This window comes from Siniperca chuatsi, linkage group LG7 (genome assembly GCF_020085105.1).
Source record: "Siniperca chuatsi isolate FFG_IHB_CAS linkage group LG7, ASM2008510v1, whole genome shotgun sequence".
Taxonomy (NCBI): domain Eukaryota; kingdom Metazoa; phylum Chordata; class Actinopteri; order Centrarchiformes; family Sinipercidae; genus Siniperca; species Siniperca chuatsi.
This window is the reverse complement of record NC_058048.1, coordinates 4,199,076-4,224,776: the sequence shown is the minus strand read 5'-3', so window position 1 is coordinate 4,224,776 and position 25,701 is coordinate 4,199,076. Positions and strand designations below refer to the sequence as shown.

At 39.5% G+C, this 25,701-nt stretch overlaps 1 long non-coding RNA gene across 1 annotated transcript in view; it reads right to left on the bottom strand.

The window, feature by feature from the left end:
- LOC122878986 overlaps positions 1 to 25,701 on the bottom strand; it is a 108,400-nt gene that overhangs the window by 15,482 nt on the left and 67,217 nt on the right. Inside the window, exon 3 of the long non-coding RNA XR_006378602.1 lies at positions 24,379 to 24,435. This is a non-coding gene — a long non-coding RNA (uncharacterized LOC122878986). The remainder of the gene's footprint in view (positions 1 to 24,378; positions 24,436 to 25,701) is intronic.

Genomic DNA, 25,701 nt, shown 5'->3' with positions numbered 1-25,701 from the left:
ATTCTATCCAGGGTTTGAAAAGTTCACAATTGATCTGTTTCAAAGGAAAATGTGTTCTAGAGGTTCAGGTTTTAAATGACTATGTAGGCCCAAAATAGGGCAAATTACAGATTATCAGTCGATGCCATTTAAACGTGATAACTAAAATCTTTATATAAAAAAAACAGGTAATTACCCGCAATTATAAAATGTAATTCACAAAATACATTTTTCTGGTGGTCTAACTTCATTCAACACTAACAACTTCACTCGAGTATCACAAAGTTTCCACGAGACTCTCTAAACTCCAGTAACTCAACTCCTGATCTCACTTTGATCCCACAATGCACTGCATCATTTCTAAGTGAATGCATATTGAACTTCATATTGTACTTTATTATTTGCTTACAGGTTATTTTTATGCCAGCACTTGTATATCACTCTGTTTCCTCACTGCAGGAGAGTCGTTCCAGTGAATGATAGGCGGAAAAATTCAAGTGGCATTTTAAGAGGCATGTGGCTGAGCTCAAATGAGACATAAGTAATATAAAATGTGCAAAATAAATTGCAGGACAATTGCTCTCATAAAACACTGTGTAGTCTGGCTTAATAATACCTGTGTATATATAACAGGACTTTCTGATGCCTGACTGTACAGTAAATACTGCATTAATAATGTGAATTGTCTGAAAATAATTAAGTGACTTGACTTGATTTGTGATGCTGTTGAGGTCTGTTGATTTTCATGTTGTGTTAGAATTCAATTAAAGATAAAACCTTAAATAATATTAAAGGTTTGCACTGCAAGGTAAAGAATCATAGCATGGATATGTAATATTCTAATATTATATTAACAACTACATTCTCAAATTCTCATAAATATATAAATCCCCAAAAATAATGACAAAAATAAGTACGTGATACTATGCAGCTAATAACAGCAAGAAAAAAACACCTACACTTTACAGGCCTGTTATCTTGAAATCTTTAAAAGAATAATATATATAATATATAATAAAAATAATATTAAAACTATTCTCTAATCACTATAAGCTTTTCACTGAAGGTAAAAGCCACCAATCCATGCTCAAATTTGAAAAGCACAAAAAGTTCAAATCTGGACAGTGTTTCAGCACATTCCTCTCTAATGTGAATAGAGCTGTCGGCCTGCAGCACAAGCAACAAAATAAAACTTGTAAAACTCAGAGATGAAAAAGAGAGTGAGTGGTCCAATTTCGACTTTCAGACTCCATCTGAAGTTCTCGTTCCCCTTCTCTTCCCTCTGCCTGAATTTAAATGAGATGTCTGACTTTGAAGCTGTTGCCAAGTTGCTTAAAGTATGTCAGTGGGTCTTTGCCAGCGAGCTGAAAGACACCTTGAGATTGGCCGAACAAAGAGGTCAGCGGGGTCCACAGCACCCTGCCAGCCAACGCCGCCACTGCCGCAGCAGCATGTGTGTATGTCTGTGTGTGTGAGGACGACTCAGAAAGCACAGACAAAACTAAGATCAGCGAAAGGCCACCACCTGCATTGTTCGGCACTGAACAGCGCCAGCGGCCAAACCCAGCGGCGCTACCCGCCCTGCTCGCCAAAATCTACCCAGCAACAGAGGTGGTGTGTGTATATGTGTGTAGAAGGGGGTTCAACAGAGGTGAAGAAGTGAGAGGTGAGGAAGTAGCATGTCGTTAGCACTTCATAATATCTAGCAGTGTAAACAGATAGCTCCAGCTAGCCAACAGGTAGCGTTCAGTTTAGGCCCCTTTCACTACAGCTAATATACAGTAAACATCACAGAAAAACTCCACTATGGGACAAAAACAGCAACCATAATATTACGAATATTAAGAGCTACAAAGCAAAGAAAAGAAGTGGAAAAAGCTCGGAGCACATTGGTAGCAGGATGACTTACCGATTTGCCTTTGTGTTTAGTTTCCAAATGTTTCTTTTCTCTACACTGCAGGGCCTACGGCGCTTGGCAGAAGGTATAGGCAGTCATGTCCACTGTGGCCCATCAGAAAACCCAGCTCAAACATGCAACTACAGTAACAAAACCACCCCGAAAGGGAGCTCGGGGAGAGGGTGGGAAAGAGTGAGACAAAAGAAAAAAGCAAAGGGAAGAGGGAGATAAACTGGTGGGGGAGAGAGGAGGGGAAAAAAGTAAACGATAACAGAAAAACAGACTCGTTTCTTTGGTGTTTTTACAATTTCGGTTTACCGCGCGCTAGTAATAATAACTATAAATAAGCGAGAGGTAATCATACAGCCAGTAAAACCTCTGCAATCTACAAGCTGCTTCCCTGCACTACGAGCAAATGACAAGCAACATCTGTTTGTAAGACAGCCAAAATCCCAGCCTTAAAAAAAAAAAACGGAGAAAATTGGCTTGATATTTCTCTCTTTTTCAGTCTTGAAACTGCAAACTCTCTTTGTCTGTTTGACTCCCTCACTCGCTCAGCTGAATAAGGCAAAACAGAAAAGAGAAAGGGGAGTGTGGAAATTCAGCGAAGGGAAAATGCAGCCATGAAGCCATCCTCCTGTCACCCCTGAACCTCGCCCCTTCCCTTCTTCTCTTCTCCCTTTTTTCCCCTCCTCCTTCCTGCACACTCCTTCCTCCTCTTCTTCTTCTTCCTCTCCCCCTCCCAAAACGCAAGAGGGACAGTCAAGTCGAGGTATAGCTACTACTCAGTCAGTCCTTCTCTTCCCAAAACGCCCCACTACTCCGACACATAAACACTTGGACACACACACTTGTATCCTCGTCTCCCAGAGCGTCCCACACAGCCAGAAGCAGACTGACTGGCTTGCACGTACACACTCATGGATGCACTAATACACACACACACACACACACACGCACGCACACACACACACACACACACACACACATTTCTTGGAAAGCTTCCATGCACCAAAAACAAATACCAATCTTTAGTTAGCCTCAGCTGCGAATAGAAAAGAAGGAGTCATTTCGGGACTTGGCTCTGGTTTACTGAGGCACAGATACTGACCATTTCTCCATATGCCTGCCTTTCACAGCTCGGGAGCAGCTCCAGATTTGACTGTATCATAATACTGCGAAAAACGTCCTCTGTCACTGATATCTTTTGATAACATCCAGCTCCAGTAATAGGACCGTGAGAGAGGCCGACATTCGGCAAACCAGAAATGCTTGACTTGTTTGTCGTGTTTTTAGTCTCGGAATTAATAGGTAGAGTCGTGCAGTTCTCCAAATGCTAGTGACAGCACATGAGCTCTGTTCCATTACAGGACATAAGTGGGTGCCAAGTGAATCAATACAGCACTCAGAGACAGAGAGACAGCTTCAATTTAAGCTGCAGGAGCAAAGATACACATACTCCACTGAGGTGCTGCAAGTTTACCCTGTTTTCCCAAATTACATTCAGGTGGAAGGAAGAGATATCCCCTTTAATTCAAACCTAAAAGTATAATACAAGCTGTCTTCTTACAGCAGTGAATGAGCGCTAACGTCCACAGAAGCTGGACTCACTAAAATTAGCTCTTTTCTTCCCTCATCTCTTTGGTATTCTTTGGTACGAGGCGTCAGAGACTGGCTGGTTTGGTTAACGGGGGCATGCTGTTGCTGACATCACATTACAGGAATTCTGGGTATTTAAGTGTAAGGAATAGATCGGCCAAAAATAAAATGTATCTAATCATCTGGTTAATTACGGATCCCATTGCAGTTATGGGCAGAGACCAAAGACCTGCCTGCATTCTTACCCACATTTTAACTACACCAAACCTTTACAAAACCACAGTGATGTCTGATTGTATCATATGACACGTTATATTTAATCTTAACTGTCTCAAGCTTTAACTAAACATGACCTTTTTTTACCCTCATGCCAAAACCCAAACTTCCATTTCTGTGGGCCAATCACAGCACTTCTGCTGTTGTGGGAGCCTATCGTGTATCATTATTCCACTGGAATTACTAAGGATCAGTTTTTCTAAAAGATAGCCTAAATCCTCAACAATCTTTAGGTGTGTATGCAAATCACAATATTATACCAGGTGCACTGGCACTTACAATATCAAGAAAAAGGTGCCTGCACACTGAATAGATGCTGCCAAAAATATTTCTTCAGTACAGCTATGACATTTTGACATTACATCTTCATCAAGTAATGCTTAGCATGTAACCAGTGAGGATGTGACCAAGAAGGTCCATTTATAGTGCATATGTGGACCATGAAGACTTAAAGTTGAACCATCGTAGTTATACTCCTTGTCTCTCCAAGGACTTTCCTATTTACTTTCAAACGCAGCTATTTCATATTAGCTTTTATGTTTTAGGGATAAGGGATGGGGCCTTAAAAAAAATCCAGTTGGTAATGGGTTCTCCAACATCTATGTGTGTTTACCAAAAAACAAAACAAAATTCAACAGTGATTTCTATCATGAGATGGGACACAACCCAGGGACAACAGTGTTAAACACCATTCAACGCCTGCACATCCACACCCATAATTTCTCACTCTAACTTTTAGCTGTCACACACGTTCAGAAAATAAACATTACAAGATTGATTAAAATTATCCTACACTCAAGGTTCACTTACTAGCATATTTCCAGAGCTTTTCGAAATAATGTGCTTAGGTGAAACCTAAGTTCCATGTACTGAAGAAGGGTGTGGAATACAGTCAAAAGCTTCAGAAATAAGCCTGCAAGTAGGGGTTACGAATGTCCCACTGTATGTGACTGTATTTCACTGAAATTCTGTACTTGGGTCATGTGATGACACCTGAACAAGTTCCGTTTGCTGAAACATTGGACTTTTGGATATACACTGCAATCATTTGTCAACATGGAGAATGCTACATGGAGCTGTGCTAGCTAACATGCTATGTACTGTATGTGAACGTACAAACTTCGCTGGTGTTTCCACTGAAGGTGAGTAGTAACAAAATCTTTATACCTGGATAAAGTTTTCCCTAAAGAGTTTGCAAACTGTTGCCTCTCACTGTCATTTGGGGCCACCAACAAGTCTCTCAGTAATTCAACTAAAAACAGCACTATATGTGTACCAAACCAGGAAAACTACTAATTGACTTGTCCTGGGATCTGATGAGGGGCAAAAGGTCCTATTTGACCTGTCTGTTTCTTTCTGTTCTTATGATCTCTAGTCTTCACAGGCCTACACATACTGACTCCAGTATGACCTCTAGCACACAGATAACTAGCATAAAGTTTTCTTTCAGGGAATAAAAAACAAATAAATGCCTTAAACTCAAAGTAGATCCACAATAATCTTGCTGTAATGAAATTTTACTGTGTCAAGCCTTAAGCCTGAGTCAGGGTTCATAAGATGTGTTTGCTGCAGTCCTTGTAATCCCTTCAAATTGATTCTCATATAGAAATGAAAGTTATATGGTGCCAATTCATAGATCATGGATTATAGGTTCTGCCTCAAATTCACATGATGAACCCAGACTTGAGTTTTACTATCTCCGACTGTAACCATGGCTGTTTGGTCAGCCCGTTCTCATTTCCAGGGCGCCAAACACCGACAAATACCGCCCCTCTGCGTCATATAAACATACACAAGGTACCCTTTAGCGTCTGTAGTAGACACACTGGGCTGCCTTTATGAAATCAGATTTAATGTAAAGTCCGCTGAAGGAGGACTTGGGGTGGTTGGACGGGCCAAACAAACCCAGGACTTTCACCCAGGAGACTAGGGTTCGTGTCCTGTGTGAAACCAAAAATTAACGTTGACTTTAAAGTTTTAAGTTACGTTACCAAGCCTAACCAAGTAGTTTTCTTTCCCTAAACCTAACCACACTTTTAAGTGATGTTACATCGTTTCTGAACTAACGCCAAATGGTCTTTGACGCCCTGGGAATGAGAATGCATTGGTTTGGACTGTAGCAGCTCTCTGCGGGCTTACTACATGTTACTTTAAATGAGTTGAAGCATTATTGAATGATTAGCTGAGCCGGAGTGTTGTCCTACTACTTTAAGACTTCAGGATTAATTCTCGTGCAACTTTTAATTTAAACAGCTCCTGATAAAGTAAACTCCATGCAAATGAGGACTCTGTAAGTGTGCTGTTTTACATTTTTGTTGAAGTTTACTGGCACTTTCTTTCATGCAGCGTGAGCGGCTTGTCTTCGGTGTGTTTAGGCGTAGTATATCACCCCTTTCCAAAATTCAGTGTCTGTACCCTTTCCATCTTCTCTCCTCTCTTCTCCCTGCGTCTGATATTCTGCTCACGCACAACTGCGGCAGCCCTCCTCCAATCGCTGGCATTAATCCACACCTCAGACCCCCCAGACACACTGTCTGCTCTCCCACAATGCACCTCAGCTCCAAAACTTTCCCAGACACATTTGGCCTTCTCTCTATCGCTTACCTCTCCCTCCCTCTTCAGCCCCTTTTCTTTCACTCGGTCTCCCCATGGCTCTTCATCGTCCAGTTTCATTTGCTCTGCCTCTTTCTTTCTCAAACTCTCTAAATTTCCCTTTTCTTTCTCTCTATTCAGCCACGGCCTGACAAAAGTATCTCCTAATCTTCCCCAGAGTCCATTTGACATAAAATGGTGGCACTGCAACCAACCAATACCGGGCGTCCCTCTAACATTGGAGAGTAGAACTACATTCCGCCTCAGTTGTTTTTTTGAAGTTTTACATTTGAGATTCTCAAACATTTTCATCTCGTGGACCCCCAAGCTGACTAACAATAAAGTGCCAGATCCCATTTATCAGGACTTTAGGAAACCTGTGGCACAAAACCTAAGTTTCTAATTCTGATAATTAGAAAATTTTAGCAATGTATTTCTGCATTTGGATCTTGTTCAGTTATTCATTTTTCTCATTCACCCTAAATCACTTATTTTCCTCATTTTTATTATGTATAATTCGTAAATGCAGACGTTACTTCAAGATATTTCCATCACAGCTGCAACAGTTGAATTTTGAATCAATGGTAATTGTCAGCTTTTATGTCCGCCTCTAAAGGAACCAGTGAATAAAAAACAAATAAATGCCTTACACTAATTTATGTCATTTTGCGCTGACATTCAACAAATATCCAGAAAGCAAAGAGAGCAATCTCTCCACTGCAGTAGCCCCAATAGACAAGAACATGATGAAGCCACAAAATATCTGGGGCAGGTTAAGGTAATGTGGCTCAACATTTTTTATTACAATACACTCCAATGTTATTCACCACATTTCATTTTTGGAATGCACCAAATGTCCCAGGTTGAATATAGTTAATGATGGAGGCCTGTCAAGGACTCCTGGAGGTGAAGAGAGCAACTTTAGTAGTAGGAGTAGACAGGATTGAAAATCCAAAACCAGAGCTGCAAACATACAGTATCATCAGGATTCTACCACCACTGGGAAAAGTTCACTCAAATATTAAAGGAGGATCACAGAAGTAAGTCATAAAGGCAGAGGAGCACCTGCTGAGGACCACCACAGAATGAACTTATCAATTGTTTTTCTAATCTTCGTTGGGATGCCAAGCTCCTTAACATTCTTGTACTGCACGGCCACTAATTTATTGCATGGTTACTAATTTATTCTTTGGCAATCAACTCCTAGGAAAGAAAAGACCCCTCTGCAAGGGCTACTAATCAGCATCTGTTGGCTTGAACTGGTAGTCTCCCCTCTGACAGTGTTTTCCTCATAAGGGTTTTAACGTTTATCTGTGATCTCGTTTGGCTCCAGTCTTGGGAATCTTTCTGTTGTGCTGGGAAAAGACAAAGCTAAGAGGATTGAATTCGGAGCTGCAGGCAGACATGATGGGAAGTACAGATAGAAACTGGAAGAGTCAGTCCTCCTGGAGGATAAAGATTTATCCAAGACACAACTAATAAGGAATTAATTTTATTTTTTTATGAGATGTGATTGCAAGGGAACGTCCACCTCCCTCCCAACCACACAGACTATATATTTAGTTTCTTAGAAGTTGACTACTTTCATGGCCAAAAAATTTAATGCCATTGCCATTTTCTTTCTACTTGTTATTTTCAGAAAACAATTCTTAGCCAGGTGGAAAAAACAGCCCCGTATCCCTAGGAATAACGTTCATCTTGGACGATCACGCACCTCACAATCTACGCTGTATTCTAAAGTTCATTCTAACGCCAATGCAAGGCAGAATGTAAAGGTGTGGTGGATGTAGGATGTAGAGGAGACAAGAGTTTGTGACCTGTAGTTAACGTTCATCTTTTCAATGATTGTAACATTGATTGTATTGTAATTATATTAGTTGCCTTACCCTAATCATACCTTAATCATAGTTTTTTATGATCTGTCCCTAACCTTAACCATACCATAGTTGCCATGCACAGGTATTGTAGAAAGCGAGAATTTTACAAATGTTGGTATCGGGTCATAAACAAATGTTGTCACTGAACAAAATCCATGGTAGTCCAATATTGATGTTTGGGTCAGGTGATAGGTTTGGGGAAAAAATCTCTTTCAGTGACTACCCCAAACTTTACATTTTTTGGTCAGGTTGGCCCCAAACTTTACATTTGGCAAAGGCTCAGAAATGGCAGATCACCATGGGTGTTAACTACTGCAAGCACTGCTATTATAAGTTTTTACTTTGCACTTATTTATTTATTTGAATTACTATGTCGCACGGAAAGTCTTTTTAATTTACCGGGTGGTTTTTAAAATGCAAAATGTTATTTTGTTTTTATGTTTCTACATAAAAAATGACAAATAAAGGAAAGTGAAAAGGAAAGTCTAGGGCTTGGTACTGAACTTCAATACTGTCTTGGTAACGACCACCAAGTCAAGTACAGAAAGCTGGCACGAATTAACTCCATACTTTCCTTTACTTACAGTATTCCTTTATGAGAAATATCCTTGTTCAGGTACATTTTCCAGTTTTAGAGTATGAAACCTATCACCAGACAAAAATGGGCGATTCTGCAAAAGCCTGGATTACGTTCAGTGACAGGTTTTTTTTTTACATCCATTGCCAATATTTTTTAAATTCTTTCTTTGTTTTATATCTGGCAACTACAGTATGGTTATGGTTAGGGAAGGATTGTGGTTATGGCAAACACACTATAGTTAAAGTATGGCTGGGGTTAGGCAACTAGAACGTTTGGTTAGGACTAGAGTATGGTTAGAAATAGGCAACAAACACTTGTTTAAGGAAAGATCGTGGTTACATAATAATAATAGGCTGTTTTGTTGAGACAACATTTAAGAACGGTGGCTTCGTTTGCTAAATGAAAAAAGGATTTTGTAGAAAGATATGCTTCTGTTCTCCAAAATTTGTTATTGTACCAAAATCCAGGTAATTCAAACAGGGCACTTTGCGTTTACCTCAAAGTCATTATTGGCCTCATATATCAGCAAACAGATTCATCGGACTAACCCTGCCGCCCAGTCTTGTGTTTTCCTTTTGTTTCCTTCACCATACCAAATGCTCCCTCGTTCTCTCCTCTCCTCCTCCCTCCATCCCCCCCTTCCTCACAGTCCCTCGCCTTTCTTCCTCCTCTCTCCATCCCCCCCTCTTCTGTGTTTGTGTCCTCATCTGACCCTGCTTGGCCTGAATCGCTGTCGGTGCCCATTTGGATCGGGCACAGCTAGTGCTGTCGCTGAAAGCTGACTGCCATTATCGCCACTGTCTACTGTCTGTCCCGTCTGTCTGAGAGACACATCTTCATAATGACATCGGCCCTATCTCTCTGATTTTTATGGTTTCTATTCACAAATTTCACTTACTCACACATCTTCTTTATGACCCCATCCCTCCAGGGGGGATCGTTTAAGTTTTATCTTATTTTCTCTGCCATTCAGGAAATGTAAAGAAATTACAAAATAAACACCTAATAAGATACGAATAATAAGCCTAAACGTGTCAGCCATTTCAGAAAGGACAACAAAGCGTGGATGAGAGGAAGGGGGCATTTGTGCTCTCAGTCCAATCAGATGTCACGGGTCGATAAAGACCAGGAAGTGGAGAGTGTGTGTATGCAGCTGATTGGACGGTGCTGCAGCAATGGCTCACTTTGTGCCAGTTGCAGATAAGCTTAGTGAAAGCAAAGGAGCAAAATCAAAGCCTGCTGTGCAGAGCAGAGAGCCGGAAAGAAGCTCAGATAACACTTTTTTGAAGCAGTACATGATAAGAACAATAAGTATATGCTAATTGTTATAATACAAAATAAAATATTTAATGGGGCATGTGCAGAGTTAATGGCATTGTTGTACATAGATACATGTGATTATATTGTAAAACATTAATATGTGCTCCTAATGGGATTATAATGTTTGAAGATTGTTTTAATTGTAAAAGGAATTAATACATTTACTATGAAAATAAAAACTCCTGCTGAACTGAACCCTCACCGGTCTTCATTTGGTGCTCGGCTATGCCTGTCAGGCAGCATCAACAGCTCCAGCCTGCAGCCTTTATAGCATGTAGAAAATATGAAAAAGATGCTTGTAAATTACAATGCCTTCGATTATCATGAGGATCAAAGGAGCTGTGGGGCTTAAGGAGGTTTGGAGGCGAATAATTATGATTTTTGCAACACTGCATGGGGAGTTATAATACACTGAGCTCACTGTTGGTTCAGTGCTTGAAACAGGAATTGAAGGCTTTCATAGCATAAACTGGATAGTTCCATTTTAAATTTGACCTCTTCCACAATGGCTTCCAAAGGAAAAAAGAACATAAAAAGGAAAAAGGGAAATAAAAATAAAAATAAACGCAGCAGCATTGAACTTGTTGTTACAGTGTAGATAAACTCCAGTCAGTCAGTTTTCCATTTAAATCCAGTCTTCAGTCAGAATTTTATACATTCATATTTATTTGTCTTGTCAGTAACTTTATAGCCCAGTTGATGAGTGGCATGTTGAATGCTAATTGTGGCATGATCAGTAATAAACATGCTTGTAAACTCTTAACACTGAGCGATTTGTAGTTGAAGTGCTTCTCAGTTCGAGGACAGCAAACTTCCAAGGGAAGAAGGGGACTGGAGCACACTGATTGATTTGCATCGTTTAATTGTGCAAACAGACAAACGTTTCAACACTACCGTGTCTTCATCAGAGTGAAACTGATGGACTGAGTGATTTTTATTGGAGACGTTTTAGTGAGTGAAGAACATTGACTTGGTTATAAAAAAGGACGACACTGATATCAACATTTTTTTTAGACACAAGTAGGGTTGGCCGATGTCTACCGATTTGGCATATGACGATGTCCACAGTGAAACACTGCAATGGTCACCCTGTCTGTGTGTGGTGTGTGTGTGGCAGGGTGCTCCCCGGTGCAGCCATGGCCCAAGGGGGGGGTTTCCTTCAGAATATGAATCGAGTCAGAATGGAAGTCTTTTCACCATCATGTTACACAAAAAACTCTACATTGAAACATGCTGTTGGTTAGCAGCTCAAGGCAGGGTGAAACACCCCATTTGTTAAATGTTAAAGAAAACTGGGATGTACTATTAAAAACAAATTATTTTACAAAAAAAAAGACAAAAATCATTCAAACATGCTGACAGGTTTCAGAGATTACAGAATTGCAAACTAATGGCTCACAGCAACAGATGTTTTTCAAGCTTTTGTTGTGGTTTCTTTAAACTGTGATTGGCCAGCAAAACCCACAGCCCTGTGGACAAATCTGCCTGTGAGCAGAGTCATGCAGACCAGTTTTTGAGGCAGACAGCTGCACATAACCAATCAAATTCCAGGCATTTCATCACTGTCCAATCAGACAAGCAGACTTTAAATTAACTTTGGAAGCAATTGCAGCTTGAAGTAGACTGTGAGGCAGTGAAATTCCCTGATCCTAAGCGTAACACAGTGCATGCTACAGTATGAAATGGACGCTGCAGTGCCATCTCTGAAGGTCACAGTCTGGTCCTGCCAGTGGCCTCAGATCTGCTGCTGCTGAGTGTCTGCTCTCCCTTTACTGCAGCAGCTGGACTCCATCCACCTCCACAGTTATAACCAACATGGGCTACATTTTCCAAATAATGATGGAAGTCTGTCTGACCATCAAATGTCATGCCACAACTTTGTTCCAATCAAATCATCTAACGTGTTCAAATCGTAACCCACACCATGTCAGTAACATTGCTTATGGTTTAATTGATTTGGCTGAAAAAATATCTGAATTCATATTGATTTATGGCTCATTTGCTGTGTGAAAATTGCTATTGTGATCTTTGGTTTATTAAAGAGTACCTTAACATAAAAGCATTGTTTCACTCCCCTCTTCTGCTCAAAGTTTAAATTTTGTTTCATCTCTGGCCACTCCCACCTTCACTGTTGGGCGATATACCCGTAACCACACCCAACAGTGATGTCAGACTGTTACTGACCACTCTCTGAGTAAACCACTGGAGGCCAGCAAAAACAAATTTGAGCTTGTGTTTAATTACTCTTTGCATAGTTGGTTGCAATTTAAAATTCCTAAAAGAAGTGTTGGCTGTCGGTCTTTTAAGCCAATTAAACAACAAAGGTAATTAACTTGAAGACTGGGGTTTGTTTCTTCAGCAGTATCCAATATCCTTTATCTAGACTATCTTTAGTCTATCTAATATTTTCAAGTTTGTATTGAGCAGTAGCAGACGTACTGACACCTGTGACAGGTACAATAACACCTTGCATTGCAGAATTGTAGGTATTCCGGCTGAATAAACTAAATAAACCCATGCAATCAAGAAAGGTTAGCAATAGGCAAAATAAGTCTGAACCTTGCTGAAGCAGCTAAGGTGAGCATATAAAATAAAATGCACATTTTATAATCTTCTGTACAGTTAATTAATTTGTGTGCGTGTGAGTTATGGACTGTGCTCACAATGTCGTGAAAACTGACTTGTTTGTGCATACACAATACCGATTTGTATTCACAATGCAGGAACTTATGAGCTCGAAATATATGTCGTTTTTCTCCTACAGCCACCTCTGGACTCCTTACATTTATCTTTTAACATGGTTCTAACCTCCTCTCCCTCTACTCACCATATTTTGTTTTAACTTTCTTCCATGCAGTTGTTCTTTTTCTCAGCACTTCTTACTTCTTAATAATCATTCCACAGAAAAATGTATGTAATGCAACACCTTTTGTCTGAAACCGTTGTCTTTGACCCTTGCACTGCTGCTTGCTGCTTGCATGTATATTATTTTTACAGTAAGTCCAATTGCACAAGTATATGCTAATTGTTATACTGTAATAGTCATTAACAGCAGTGTCTGAAGGCAGAGGCAATCATCATGTTGCTACTAATTTTGCCTCAATGCACCAACACAGACTGTTTAATTAGACTTTATAAAGCACACTGATTGCTCATTCAGTAAAACGCTTTTGTGTGCTACAGTAGGTGAACAGCTCCAGTTGAGTGGAGTGGAAAATGGGTCCAAGTTACTGTACCATGTTACCATGAAAGTTAATGTATCATTTTAGTTGCCAATTAATGTAAAGTACAGCAAACAGGTCAGTGTCGCTCACCTCTGATATGATGATAAGTTTGAATGAAGAACAGCAAAGAGAGTACACTGGAAGTCAATGGCAGTAGTTCCTTTTTCGTCTGTTGTCTTTCCGTAGCCCTATCAGATGAAGTCAAGTACCCCAAGTATATACAAAAAGTTACAATATTTTTTTCAAACGAGACATAATGATCCTGGAATTGTTTATGTTTAGGCTTGGTCTCTTTTGTCCTTTTTTCCCAGTAGGCTTGGTCAGTAGGCTAGGTTTTCAGTTGTACTGTTGCCACTTAGAGTGGCAGAAGCTGGATGTTTCAACTATTAATCTATTACATTTATCTTTATATTTTGACTGACTAGTTTTTGTGAACTCTCAACCGCAGCATGTGGTACTCAGGTGTTACAACATAGACTGTATAAAACATGGACCCATAGGTTTCTGAAGAGCCGTTGTGAAGCTCAAAGTGGGAGGCTCCTGGCGGCTCTGGCCATCGCCATCTGGGAAGTCCCCGGTGGAGGTGGAGCTGAGGCGGACTGAATGAAGCCTGGTTGCTGAACCACCTAGTGGCAAGCCACCTGAGAGGGCACCCACCTGTCACTCAAAGCGGCCATGTCTTTAATCATGCGTAACCATGCGTTGTCATGAACGGGAAAATTAGCTAAACTGTTTTTTGTACCAGGCTGTATACATGTTTATTTCTGCTGCGAAGTTGGGCCTTTTAACATGGGGCTCTGTGGGGATTGACTCGCTTTTGGAGCCAGCCTCAAGTGGCCATTCGAGGAAGTGCAGTTTTTGGCAGTTCCGGAGGTTGCCGCTTGATGACTGATTTGTTTTTTTTAACCAATTCATAATTTATCATAGTTTACCTGAACTCAATGCAATATATTGATTGGATTAAATGCACATCTGCATTAATATGTCAAATTATCAACATTTTTTAATAAAAAAATTCAGTCCAAAAGGCAATACGAAGTGGAACATGCATAAAAGAAAATTTGGAAGAAAAACATCTAAAATCTTAATGTTGCACAGAGTATCAGCACGGAATAACAACACTGTCAGGTTTTACCAAATTCTTCCCAGGATTGTTTGTCTTGTGTTATTCTGTGAGCAGATATTGTCTTAAACCCCCTAAAAACTATAAAATTAAACATTTATGACCACATATGCAACAATCAAAGTTAAAGTTAGGAAAAACATCCATAGTATTCATTATGAGTTTTACACTCAAAAGTTCTGTTAATCTACTTCATCAGGACTCTGTGGGTGTGGCTTGATCAGATTTGACTGACAGTGGCCTGACACTATACGTAACCAACCCCAACAACTGTCATCAGATTGTGATTCAAATGTTGCTAAATCCTGATTGGAGCACAAGAGTGTGTGGCTTTTCCCAGCAGAGCGCCATCCACATAAGAAATGTATGTTCTAAAAAATTAGAACATACATTTCTTATTTTAAATAACCAAAAACATTGGCAAAAATTGTGTGTTCATGTTTGACCCCATCACTCATGGAAAGAAGCTGATTGTGAAAATAGGTTTCCATTGCCTTTAAACAATAATTTTGTTAATTCTATGCTGCATTTTATTTGAGCAAAATTTTATTTTGTTAGATAAAAAGTCATTGGTAGCAAAACTCAGGTACAATTGGCAACTGTATTGAACCATTTTCAAACAAACACCAGGCCAAAAGATAAAAGCCATCAGTCAAACTTGTTATAAGTTATAAATTATAAGTTATGTATCTGACCTGCTTCCTTTGTAAATCCCATTTTTGCAGGATTTTGGGTAGCTTGCAGTAACCCTGACCTCTTTCTGGTCTTCTCTCTGTCTTTCCCTCTTCCTCCTTCTCTCCTCTCTTTCTGTCGTTTTCATTTACCAGTCTCCCATGAAGGACAGCCACTGTGAGCTGACAACCTGACTGTCTGCCATTCGTTCCTCTGCCAGTCGATTTTTCTGCCCCCCCCCCCCGAATCCGCATCCACCACACCAAACCCATCATGCATTTGTCAGACACTGTCTGGGTGCTGCTGCTGCTGCTGCTGCAGAGTAGTAATACAAGAGAGAAAACTGATGCTTTTGTTCAATCTTTGTTCAATGTTTTGAGATGAGATTTGTTTATTGCTTTAGAGCCGTCTACTAAAGACACTGCCCGTACCCAAATTAGTTCAAAAGCCTGCTGATTTACTGTTGAACCCCAGATTATAGTAGCAGTTTAAATGCATCTCACAGTAGAAAATAGAAAAATAACATCAACAATCATTGGCATTGGAATTAATCAGAAAGTATAGTGTGACTACACGTTTGCAGACAAAAAATCCAGAGAGCCAGCAGCAAGAGAGTCTGGCATTGGCCCAGACAGAGAAACAAAGAGAAATGTCTGATTGTCAGAAATGAGAGATCGGGATTATTTCAAGGCCAGAATAAAGTATGCCGGAAACAAGCCTTTCAGAAAAGGAGGCGATCCTTGCATGCAATCGTCCCACACAGTGAACAAGGTGAATTCCAAGGAGCTCTTTCCACTGTGGAAGATGGTAACCCCTGTTTAATGGGTATGATTCTGGATGTCTGGGGCAATTCCTGCCTGTTTCCTTGGCTTCTCAGGACTGTACTTTAAAGTTAGATGCTGAAGTTGTGAACGATGCTGGGGATATCAGCACAGTGTCTGATTTTGTTATCCCCACTCTCCACATATACAACCTCATCGTCAGACAAGAACATGGATAGTGGATGATTTGCAAATTGCAAGGTGCAGAATCACCCACCATGAAAATAAATCCTAGGATACTGGGCTAAGATATACTGTAAGTCACCCCAATACACACTAATGTGACTGTAGTTCACCTAGTTTGCAACAAATGGCTACTGTATAAATAGCTTATATGTTCTGAATTCAACTAGCATTTGGTGGTTTGGTATTTCTTTAGCACACAAAATTCCACAACCAGTCAGGTGGCAGTTAGCTGGAACATGATGGCTTCATGTTTCACTTTAAGGCTAGGGGCTCTATTTTACTGGCACGATGACTGTGTGAAATGGTAAGTCTTGGGCACATGGACTGTGTCGGTGCCTCCAAGCTCCCCTGTTATTTTGGTTCCAATAGGCGCAGTGGTGCTATGAACAAAAGGGCTGTGTGTAGTGGAATATAGATCAGCGTGTAATGATGACTCATTATCTTCTCAGCCAGTCACATTACTTGTCACATAGCTCTGCAACAGCTGTGCCAATCACAGTGGAGCATGACAAAAAAAGTCTTGACAAATGGAGAGCCCCCATGAAAATAGAGGCCTAAAACTGAGGTTGATTCAAAACAAACTAGTTCATACGACGTGTCATCAGACCACATCAAAAGGCAAAAGTGTTTATAGCTGTTCAGAACGGACACACTTGAAGGCAGGGTGAAAAGCCTGCATCATAGAGAAGGGGAGACATGATAACTGTTCAAATGGAGATAACAGCACACACTTTTGGACAGTTTCTGCTTGAATGCATTCATGTGGTTGCACTTATAGTTGTATACACAAAAAGTGACTGAAGTAGGCGAATGAAAATAAAGCTTGAGAAAGAAGTTCAAATCCTGCCTATTTTGTCACCACATCACACCTGGCCAATCACTGCTTGAGAGGCCATGATTGTTGGATTGTCCATTTCACAAAGTGACAAAAAATGTTGTATGCAGCCCGATTCCGACACCGGAAAGTTGTGGAAAGCAGGGCTTTTCAACGTTCTGACAACCACTTTGTAGAGTTTTGAAGAATACTGACCCCTTAAATTATGTTAGCCAGAGTAATCATGCATTTACTGGATTAGCTTCACAAGTAGCTAATGAAGTTGGTAACATGCTGATTTTGCAAAAGTCATTTTTATCTCAGTGGTATTTGTTTCTGAAACGCTATTTCAAATTAACTTTTGCTTAAAAAGTCTCAAGACTGTTAACCATGGGAGTTTAAGCCCAGACAGTCTATATTATGTCAGCTCAAATTAAGCCCGGTTTTACTCATACTACTCCCATCAACTCTACTGAAACCTGAATGATTACTGCTGTGGCTCCTCATTCCTCATTCACTCCTCACTTCAGTGATAGATCCTAATAAACTTGTCTTCATGATGCACCTTTTATTAACAGAAGCCTGAAGAAAGACCAGAGTTGGGAGAATGCCACAAAGATGGACTGCTCAAGAAGCCTTTGTGATGCCTACTTTGTTTGATGACCTGTAATCTCAAAAGGACAGGCAATAAAATGTTGCTTGTTGTCTGTGTTCCTGTGTTACAAATCCTGTACATACACATACAGCCTACCACATGATTTTTGGCGAAGATTTCTGGCACGCAACAAATGGTGAAGATATTATCACTGAAGCTGTTAAGTCACAATTTCACTGTTAATGGTGCATTATTAATTGTAAACGCCCTCATAATGAGGGCAGTCTCTGTGAATGGCCTCCTTGGCCTCCAGCTTAATACAGTAGGAGATTTGACTCAAGTCTTGCCAGAAAGCCTCCCCAGTATGTCTGAATGGCAGAAGGCCACAGTATGTGCTAGGAGGCTGTCATTACACTGAAAGGGTGGCCGTCGCTAAATGAAACAAAGGAGAAGGAGAGAAAAAAATAAATAACACATGGATGGCTACTTATTTAGTAATGAACTTCGCATGCTGTGGGCCTATTCAGAAACACATGCAAAGATGGTACACATCTGCATGGCTCAGTGGAAGAGGAAGATAAAAGAAAAGAGCAAGGTTACATGTCTTTGTACAGAATTTTACATGGTGAGGATTTATTAAAGTTTCAATAACTTCTGATTTAGGATTTAGCAGGTTATGGTCAGTAAAAATGTATTTTATTATTATTGGTGAAAAACATTATTTCTCTGCCAAAATCTCTTAAACCCTGTATTTGCAACTATGACTTCCTGAACTCATACATGACAATAGTTTTAGGAAACCTTTGAGGCACTAATGGTTCGTAAGATGGCAACATCATCCAGTGCAAGTCTATGATGTTTAAATATACTTTATCATTTACCATAAATTCTCATGTAGTGATCAGGGCCTTTCTTTACCTCAACTGCAGAGGGTACCAGGCCTTTATTTGAAGCAGGCTTATATTAGAGACATGCCTTCATTTCTAATTTGCTCTGTTTGATAAGTATATGTGCTCATATTTTAGTATGAAGCCACCTTGTTTTCTGATCCCCTCCTGTTTATCCTGTTAAAGTTTTGTTACTGCATTACGCTGTTAATACAAACTCAACACAAAGCCCTCTAGCGTTTCAACAGACAGAATCCCTTCATTTCTTAACAAGGTTTTTATTGTGAAACATTTCCAGGACATGTGGAAAATTCAGTGACCTGCATGGTTCCCATATGTTACAGCAAATGTCTATTGCCATCTTCTGGCACTACTACAAAATACAATTTGGCTGGGACATTAACGCCCATACACCCGCAGCGACTGAAATCAGACAATAACACTTGAGTAATCCAGAACAAAGTGTTGAAAATAGCATGATTATATTGTTGAAATGTTTTAATTAAAGCAATGGAAATGTACATTATGCTTAGTTTGCATGCTCATGATACAACAGGCACTGGGAGTTTATCCATCCTTGTTTATTTGTTGTTTATTTATTCGTGACAGCTAAGTTCAAAGCAATCAGCGTGTGCCTTAGAATATAACTATCAGCATAGGTTGTGTGAGGATGCAGCATAATTTATACTGCTGGATCCTGAGTGGAGACAGCCAGACTGAGGATGCCTGGCCCAGAGAAGAAACATGCCAGGAATTTTAGAAGATGGCAGCTCCAGATGTAGGCAGAGCAGGAAGCTTATACATTATATAGTAAAAGGAGTATAGGGAGCTAAAAGGATGGTGGAATATATATTTATGTCAAATAATTAGAGGAATTGCCTTCCTTAAAGAATTAAAACTAGGGTTATATTTTCATTGAACGTGACGAACGAAAAATAGGTGCAACGGGGCAAGAAACATGAGTAGTCAGAAAATAATACAGGTTGTAAACAAACCTCCAGGTAAGTCTAATTTATTTGGAAGACAAAACAAAGGCTGAAATTACCATCCCAACTGTCTTATAAATTTCCATCACAGTTTATAGATCGAATTCTTTGTTCAACCTTGACCTACCAAACTTACCGTAATCAATGAAACTCACGGATTTTAACAACATCATGAGTGTGCCAACTTTCGGTTTATCTCCAAATGTGAAGGTTTAGATTACTTGGCAAAATTGTCAGCTTGTTTACAACCTGTCTGACTGATCAGGTTTCTCACCTTATTGGACATAATTTTAGCAATGTCGTCGCGTTCTCAGATCGAAGCAATTTCCTCCGTATCTCCAAGAATTACGTACATAATAGGCGATTCCGCATCTCACGATTTACGTCCAGTGCCAACTTTCAGTAGCAATACAGGAACAAATGTACTCTTTACAGTATGTAGCAAAGCAGAAAGTAAGAATGGGGAGGTTGGGGAGAGGATGTTTTATATCAACTGTAACCACGATATTTCCCTAACCTTAACCATACCTTAGCCATACTTTATTTGCCGTAACCACATTCAGCCCTAACCTTAACCATACTGCCATGCACAGATATTGTGGAAAGTGAAAATTTGACTAACTTTGCCACTGAATGTGAAAAAAATATTGGGTGTGTCATTGAATGTAAACACTGATTGAATTGTCCAATATTGGTGTTTTTGTTTAGCACTAAGGTTGATTATTTTACAGTACAGAGTAAAATGTTATCATAACCAATAGAACTGATGTCTGAGCTACAAAAATATAACCCAAATTGTGATAAACCATTGTCTTCCTTTAATACCTTGACTAAAAGTACTTGAGAAATACATTTGGTTTTAGCTGCTACGACTACTACTTAAGTATATTCATGCATACTAGCATTAACCTGGCTGACATGACTGTAGAGGTTCCTTTGAAATGTTGTCAAACCCACAAAAACAAGATGTTATTTCATTGAAGAATTTATTAGTATTGGATATTTTTCATTTAATGAAACAAAACCCTTGTCCTTCTATAGCTGTGCCCTGCCATTTTCTCCATGGGCAAACTGTAAAATTAGAGGTCTGGACAGCCAACCTCTGTACACAAGCTGCTTTGGCTTCAGTATTGCATCTACAGGGGAAGCTGGGGGAATCCGGTCAAGTGATGTATCAATTCTATCGAGTAGACTCAATGGTGCAATACATCATTCTGAATGTAAAGACAAACAGTGATCAATTCTACAATAAATATGTAATCAATAAAGCTGCATCACTCCTATCATTTCAAAAGTGTACAACGATGACTGGACTTTTTCATAAAAGATCGATATCAGCCTTTTATAGAAACTCAATTTATCACTGGAGAGCATTCTACAGCAGAACTTGTTCTCCAACTGTGAATCATTTATCATGCAAAGTACTTGAGTTCTCTTGTGCATTTAGCCATATGGGAACATTGTCATGCACATTATTTCATAGACAGATGATAATGGGTGAGGGAAGAAGGCAGAGACAGGGAGGAGGAGGGGGAACAGTGCTGTCTATGACTTCCTCCAGCTTTTTAAGCCCTCAAGTAAAACAATGATTTCTTCCCCTGAATCTGCAGCAGTACTCCAGCACAGACAATACCAGTGAGAGGTGTTTGGCAAGGACAGATAGAGGAAGAATCACCCATGGAGTACTGAACACATGAACTTCCACAGAAAGTGCTGTATGAAAGTAGCAGCTATTCACTCAATGCACACCACTTGAGAACCACTGGCGGTCAAATGAATGATGGTAAAGGTTAACACAATGTTGATGACAAGTATATGTGAATGATATTGATGAACTGAAAAGGGCTTGTTGTAAAAGACTGTTCAAAGGGACGAAATGTGCAAGGCAACAGAAACAGTGGTGGTCAAAGTGAGCTATTAGGAATACATATTGTCAATCACTTTTCTCACCATCATGAAGACTCAACACACAGAGAGAGGAAGTTGGTATTGTTCTCTTTTCAACATGGTTTTGGTGAGAGGACACAGACGAGAACCAGTAAAAAGGTAAAAAGTACTGCACAAGAAAAATGTACAATGCATCCATCATATCCAACCTAAATAACAAATGGAGCAGAACAAAATCTCATTCCCAATAATTGAGACATTGAAGATTCACCTGATTTAAATTATTATATTAAATTCTGTTGTCAGTATAGTTATTGGTGGGACATTTTCAACAAGTCCTCCAAATTAAATGACAAAACATGTCATATGTCATTGATATGAGTACTTTCTCATCTGCCAACATTATGGTTAAGATGTGGGTTTGATTTAGGCACAGAAACCAATTTGGTTAAGACGGTGTAGTCCCTTATTCGTCCAGGAGTGTTCTATCGTAGAAAAAGTTTCAGTCATAATTTGGTTAAGGTTATGAAATGATCATGGTAATGGTAAAAAGCAACCAATATTGATTATGGAAATGGAAAGTGAACAGTGGTGTCCTGTGTTAAAGTCACTCCCTCATGGGTTTTGTAGCTCTATAACAATGTCACACTACTTTGCCTTTGTTTCTGACAGACTAGAGTCATATTATACAGTGGTGTGAAAAAATGTTGTGGGGTCTCTGAATGGCTGAAGAAGTACAAAATGAAGACTTTGGAGTGGCCTAGTCAAAGTCCTGACCTGAATCCTATTGAGATGCTGTGGCATGACCTAAAAAGGCAGTTCATGCTCGAAAACCCTCCAATGTGGCTGAATTACAACAATTCTGCAAAGATGAGTGGGCCAAAATTCCTCCACAGCGCTGTAAAAGACTCATTGCAAGTTATCGCAAATGCTTGATTGCAGTTGTTGCTGCTAAGGGTGGCCCAACCAGTTATTAGGTTTAGGGGGCAATCACTATTTCACACAAGGCCATGTAGGTTTGGATTTTGTTTTCCCTTAATAATAACAACCTTCATTTAAAAACTGCATTTTGTGTTTACTTGTGTTATCTTTGACTAATATTTAAATTTGTTTGATGATCTGAAACATTTAAGTGTGACAAACATGCGAAAAAATAAGAAATCATGAAGGGGGCAAACACTTTTTCATAAAACACATACATAAAATATCCATCCATCCATCCATCCATTAGCTGTACCCGCATATTCTTTAGAGGGTCACAGGGGGGCTAGAGCCAGTCCCAGCTGACACTGGGCGAGAGGCGGGGCACACCTTGGACAGGTCGCCAGTCAATCACAGGGCTGACACATAGAGATGGACCACCATTCACTGTCACATATAATATGATATGAAACAAAGACTTCCTGATTTTCTGACATTTCCTCTGTTTCAGCGCTGAAAATGAACTTTTGATTAGGTGAATAGTACTAAATATTAAAACCTACTGTAACAGTAGCACAATGGGAGAAGAGTCATAAAGTCATTGGAATGACTCAGTAATGTCCATTATACAGATATATTCATCTAACGTTAACAGTCTACATTAACCAAAATAAGCTACTGGTCATACCAGACCAAGTGAGGCAGCAGCAGCAAAACCACTGAGTGAATTGAAATAAGCAATGGTGAGTATAAATGCAACTGAATTCAACTTCTCATTTGTAAGAAGAAGAATATGTTATTTCTTCTTTCAGAACTTACATAGACTTGTAGCTTAAAAGCTACAAATAAAACTTGAGACGTGAATAGGAAGTATTCAGGTGGAAACCTCAAAATAGTGGACCACATTCCTCCTGCTGAAACGTATTTTAAAGTCAAGTATTTTAGTTTTTAATTTCTTCTACTTCCTTGCCTCTTTCATCTCTCAGTTCTCTAATTCTTCCCTACATCCAGCCTCTGCGTGGATGGTTTAATGTTTTAAAAGGGACTAATGCTGGATCATTATTGTTCCCCAAGAGGGCGTGGGCTCTTAATGCCCCCCCACTGTACACAGCTTTTGTGCTTTCTCTCAGAGAATGCCATTGGCATGAGGCGAGGAATCTTTGTACTGTACAGCACCTTTGGGCCACACACATACACACAAAACCACAAACACACCAGGTCACATGGCATCAGTGTGCTTTGTTTGTATTGTGAACATTTTCTACCTTAAAAGAGAGAAGTTCCAGTCTTAGGCATTTCACACCAATGGTCTTGGGCTGGTTTCACAAAGATAGACATTGAATATGGCTTAGTTACATCTGACAAACGTCAGATAGAAGTTCACCTACTGCACAAAGCTTTCTAGTTCTGGAATATCTTGCACTATCTAGTCTCTGTAAATTAAGACTTTTCAAACTAAAAACATGGTTGAATGAGCACCAGTTTCAGGCTGCTAAGCTTCAGTCATTCTAGCTGAAAATATGTGCCTTGTGGAAGAACTTAAAATTTACAAGAATGTTTTACTACGTACATTTTAGTAATGAGTGAAGCAACAACAGATAAAAAATTCCAAGTGCCTACTGCTGTCTCTTTAAATCGTACCCTTTTATTACTTTCTCTACACCATTGTTAGCAAACCACAAATTGAGCTGTTTTCCCCTTTTTTGTCAATTGTCAGCAAGTGCTACTGTTACTCTTGGTACAGACTGGGATAGGAGGGCTAACTTTCTAGGCTTTAAAAATAGTCTTTATTACTACCTCACATTACACCAGTCTAAGAGCGAAATTAAGATTGGTTTATCTATACAGACCAGCCTTACATATCTTTGTGAAATCAACCTTTGATTGGAAAGATATGTGTTTGGTTCAATTGAAGTAAGAAAGCCATTGATTTTCACGTTTGTATGAGCCAGTATTCAAAATCAATACTGTACTTTACCGTACAGCTGGTTTAATGACTACATGTTGGTGGATCATGTGTGAGCTGTCAAGGTGGACTCTGCCGCAATTGTCACATCCGCATCAAAAGGCAACAGAGATTGAGATTAAAAGCCAAAAAGATAGATTTACAGCCATTTGATATGGTGAAGGTAGTTGTCTTACATTTAGTGTATCCCCTCACAGGCCCTCAGTCTTCAGCAGCAGAGTCTTCCATGATTACTGTGAACAGAAACAACTGTAGTTAGAGCACCCACAGAAGAGACTTAATATCCAGAAACTCATTCACATCAAGCAATTTGTGTATGGAAGGAAAATTTAGATTTTAATGACAAATTTACAAATTAGATAAGAATGGGCTGACACTAGAGAGGAAGAGAAAGACCTTTTGCATGCTCAAGAAAGGCAAAAGTGATGACCATGGTTGCTTGGATTAAAACACCTTTCAGCTCTATAGAATACTTGACCTTCAATCATTGTACAGACTTCCAGCTCATCATTCACTTGGCAGTCACTCTTTGATCAAAGCTCATTTAGCTGCCACCCATAACGGCACCAGAGAAACTCTTCAATGCTTTAAGTACCAAACAGGGTCTGCTCTTCCTTCTACAGCTGCTATGGGTCAGGCAGTCAGGTTTATTATGAAGAATTTAATTCATATTCATTATGGAGGGAATTGGAGAGGGTGATACTGTAGGGTAGAATGATGAGATTGTATTCACAAGGCTCAAAAAGTTGCCAAAGGAATAAGGAGTGCAAATACTTTAACAATTAAATTTTATTTATATAGCGCCAATTCACAACATAGTTATCTCTTTGCGTATTTCCTATAGAGCAGGTCTAGGCCGTACTCTTTATAAGATACGATGGTGCCAGACCATTAAGAGCTTTGTAGGTGAGGAGAAGAATTTTAAATTCTATTCTAAATTTTATCCGCATTGTGATGACAAAATGAAACTTATAACACAATTCTTGTTTTCCAATAGAGCCCTGATTTATGTTTTTGAGTTATTCTGCACACCAACATTTGTTTCTTTGGCTCAAATCAAAGGGGAACTTATTTTGGTGCAATACAGCACTCAAGGTTCTAATGGCACAACTGTGAAATGGATCAAAGTAGATATAATTTTCAGATTTTTGCCTTAGTCTTCGGCAAACAAGCTCAAATCATTAAAAATCTGCTTATTTCCCCAATACGTCAGTTGTCTGTGGCCAAGACATAGAAAACCTTTCCATACCCTACAATTCAGAGACTGGATAGCCTATGCGCAATGAAAAAAGTACTTACTTTAGTTTCCAATAGGTTTTACAATTAATGTGTCAATAACTATTCAAATCAAAGAAATAAGACAGAGATACAATAAAAAACTATCCTAATTTATAGGTAGGTTATAGGTAATTTAAAAGATGTGACATCTGGGACATTAGCAATAGCAAACTCATTGACAGAGCCATAAAACCAACAGTATGTCAATCATTCATTCATTT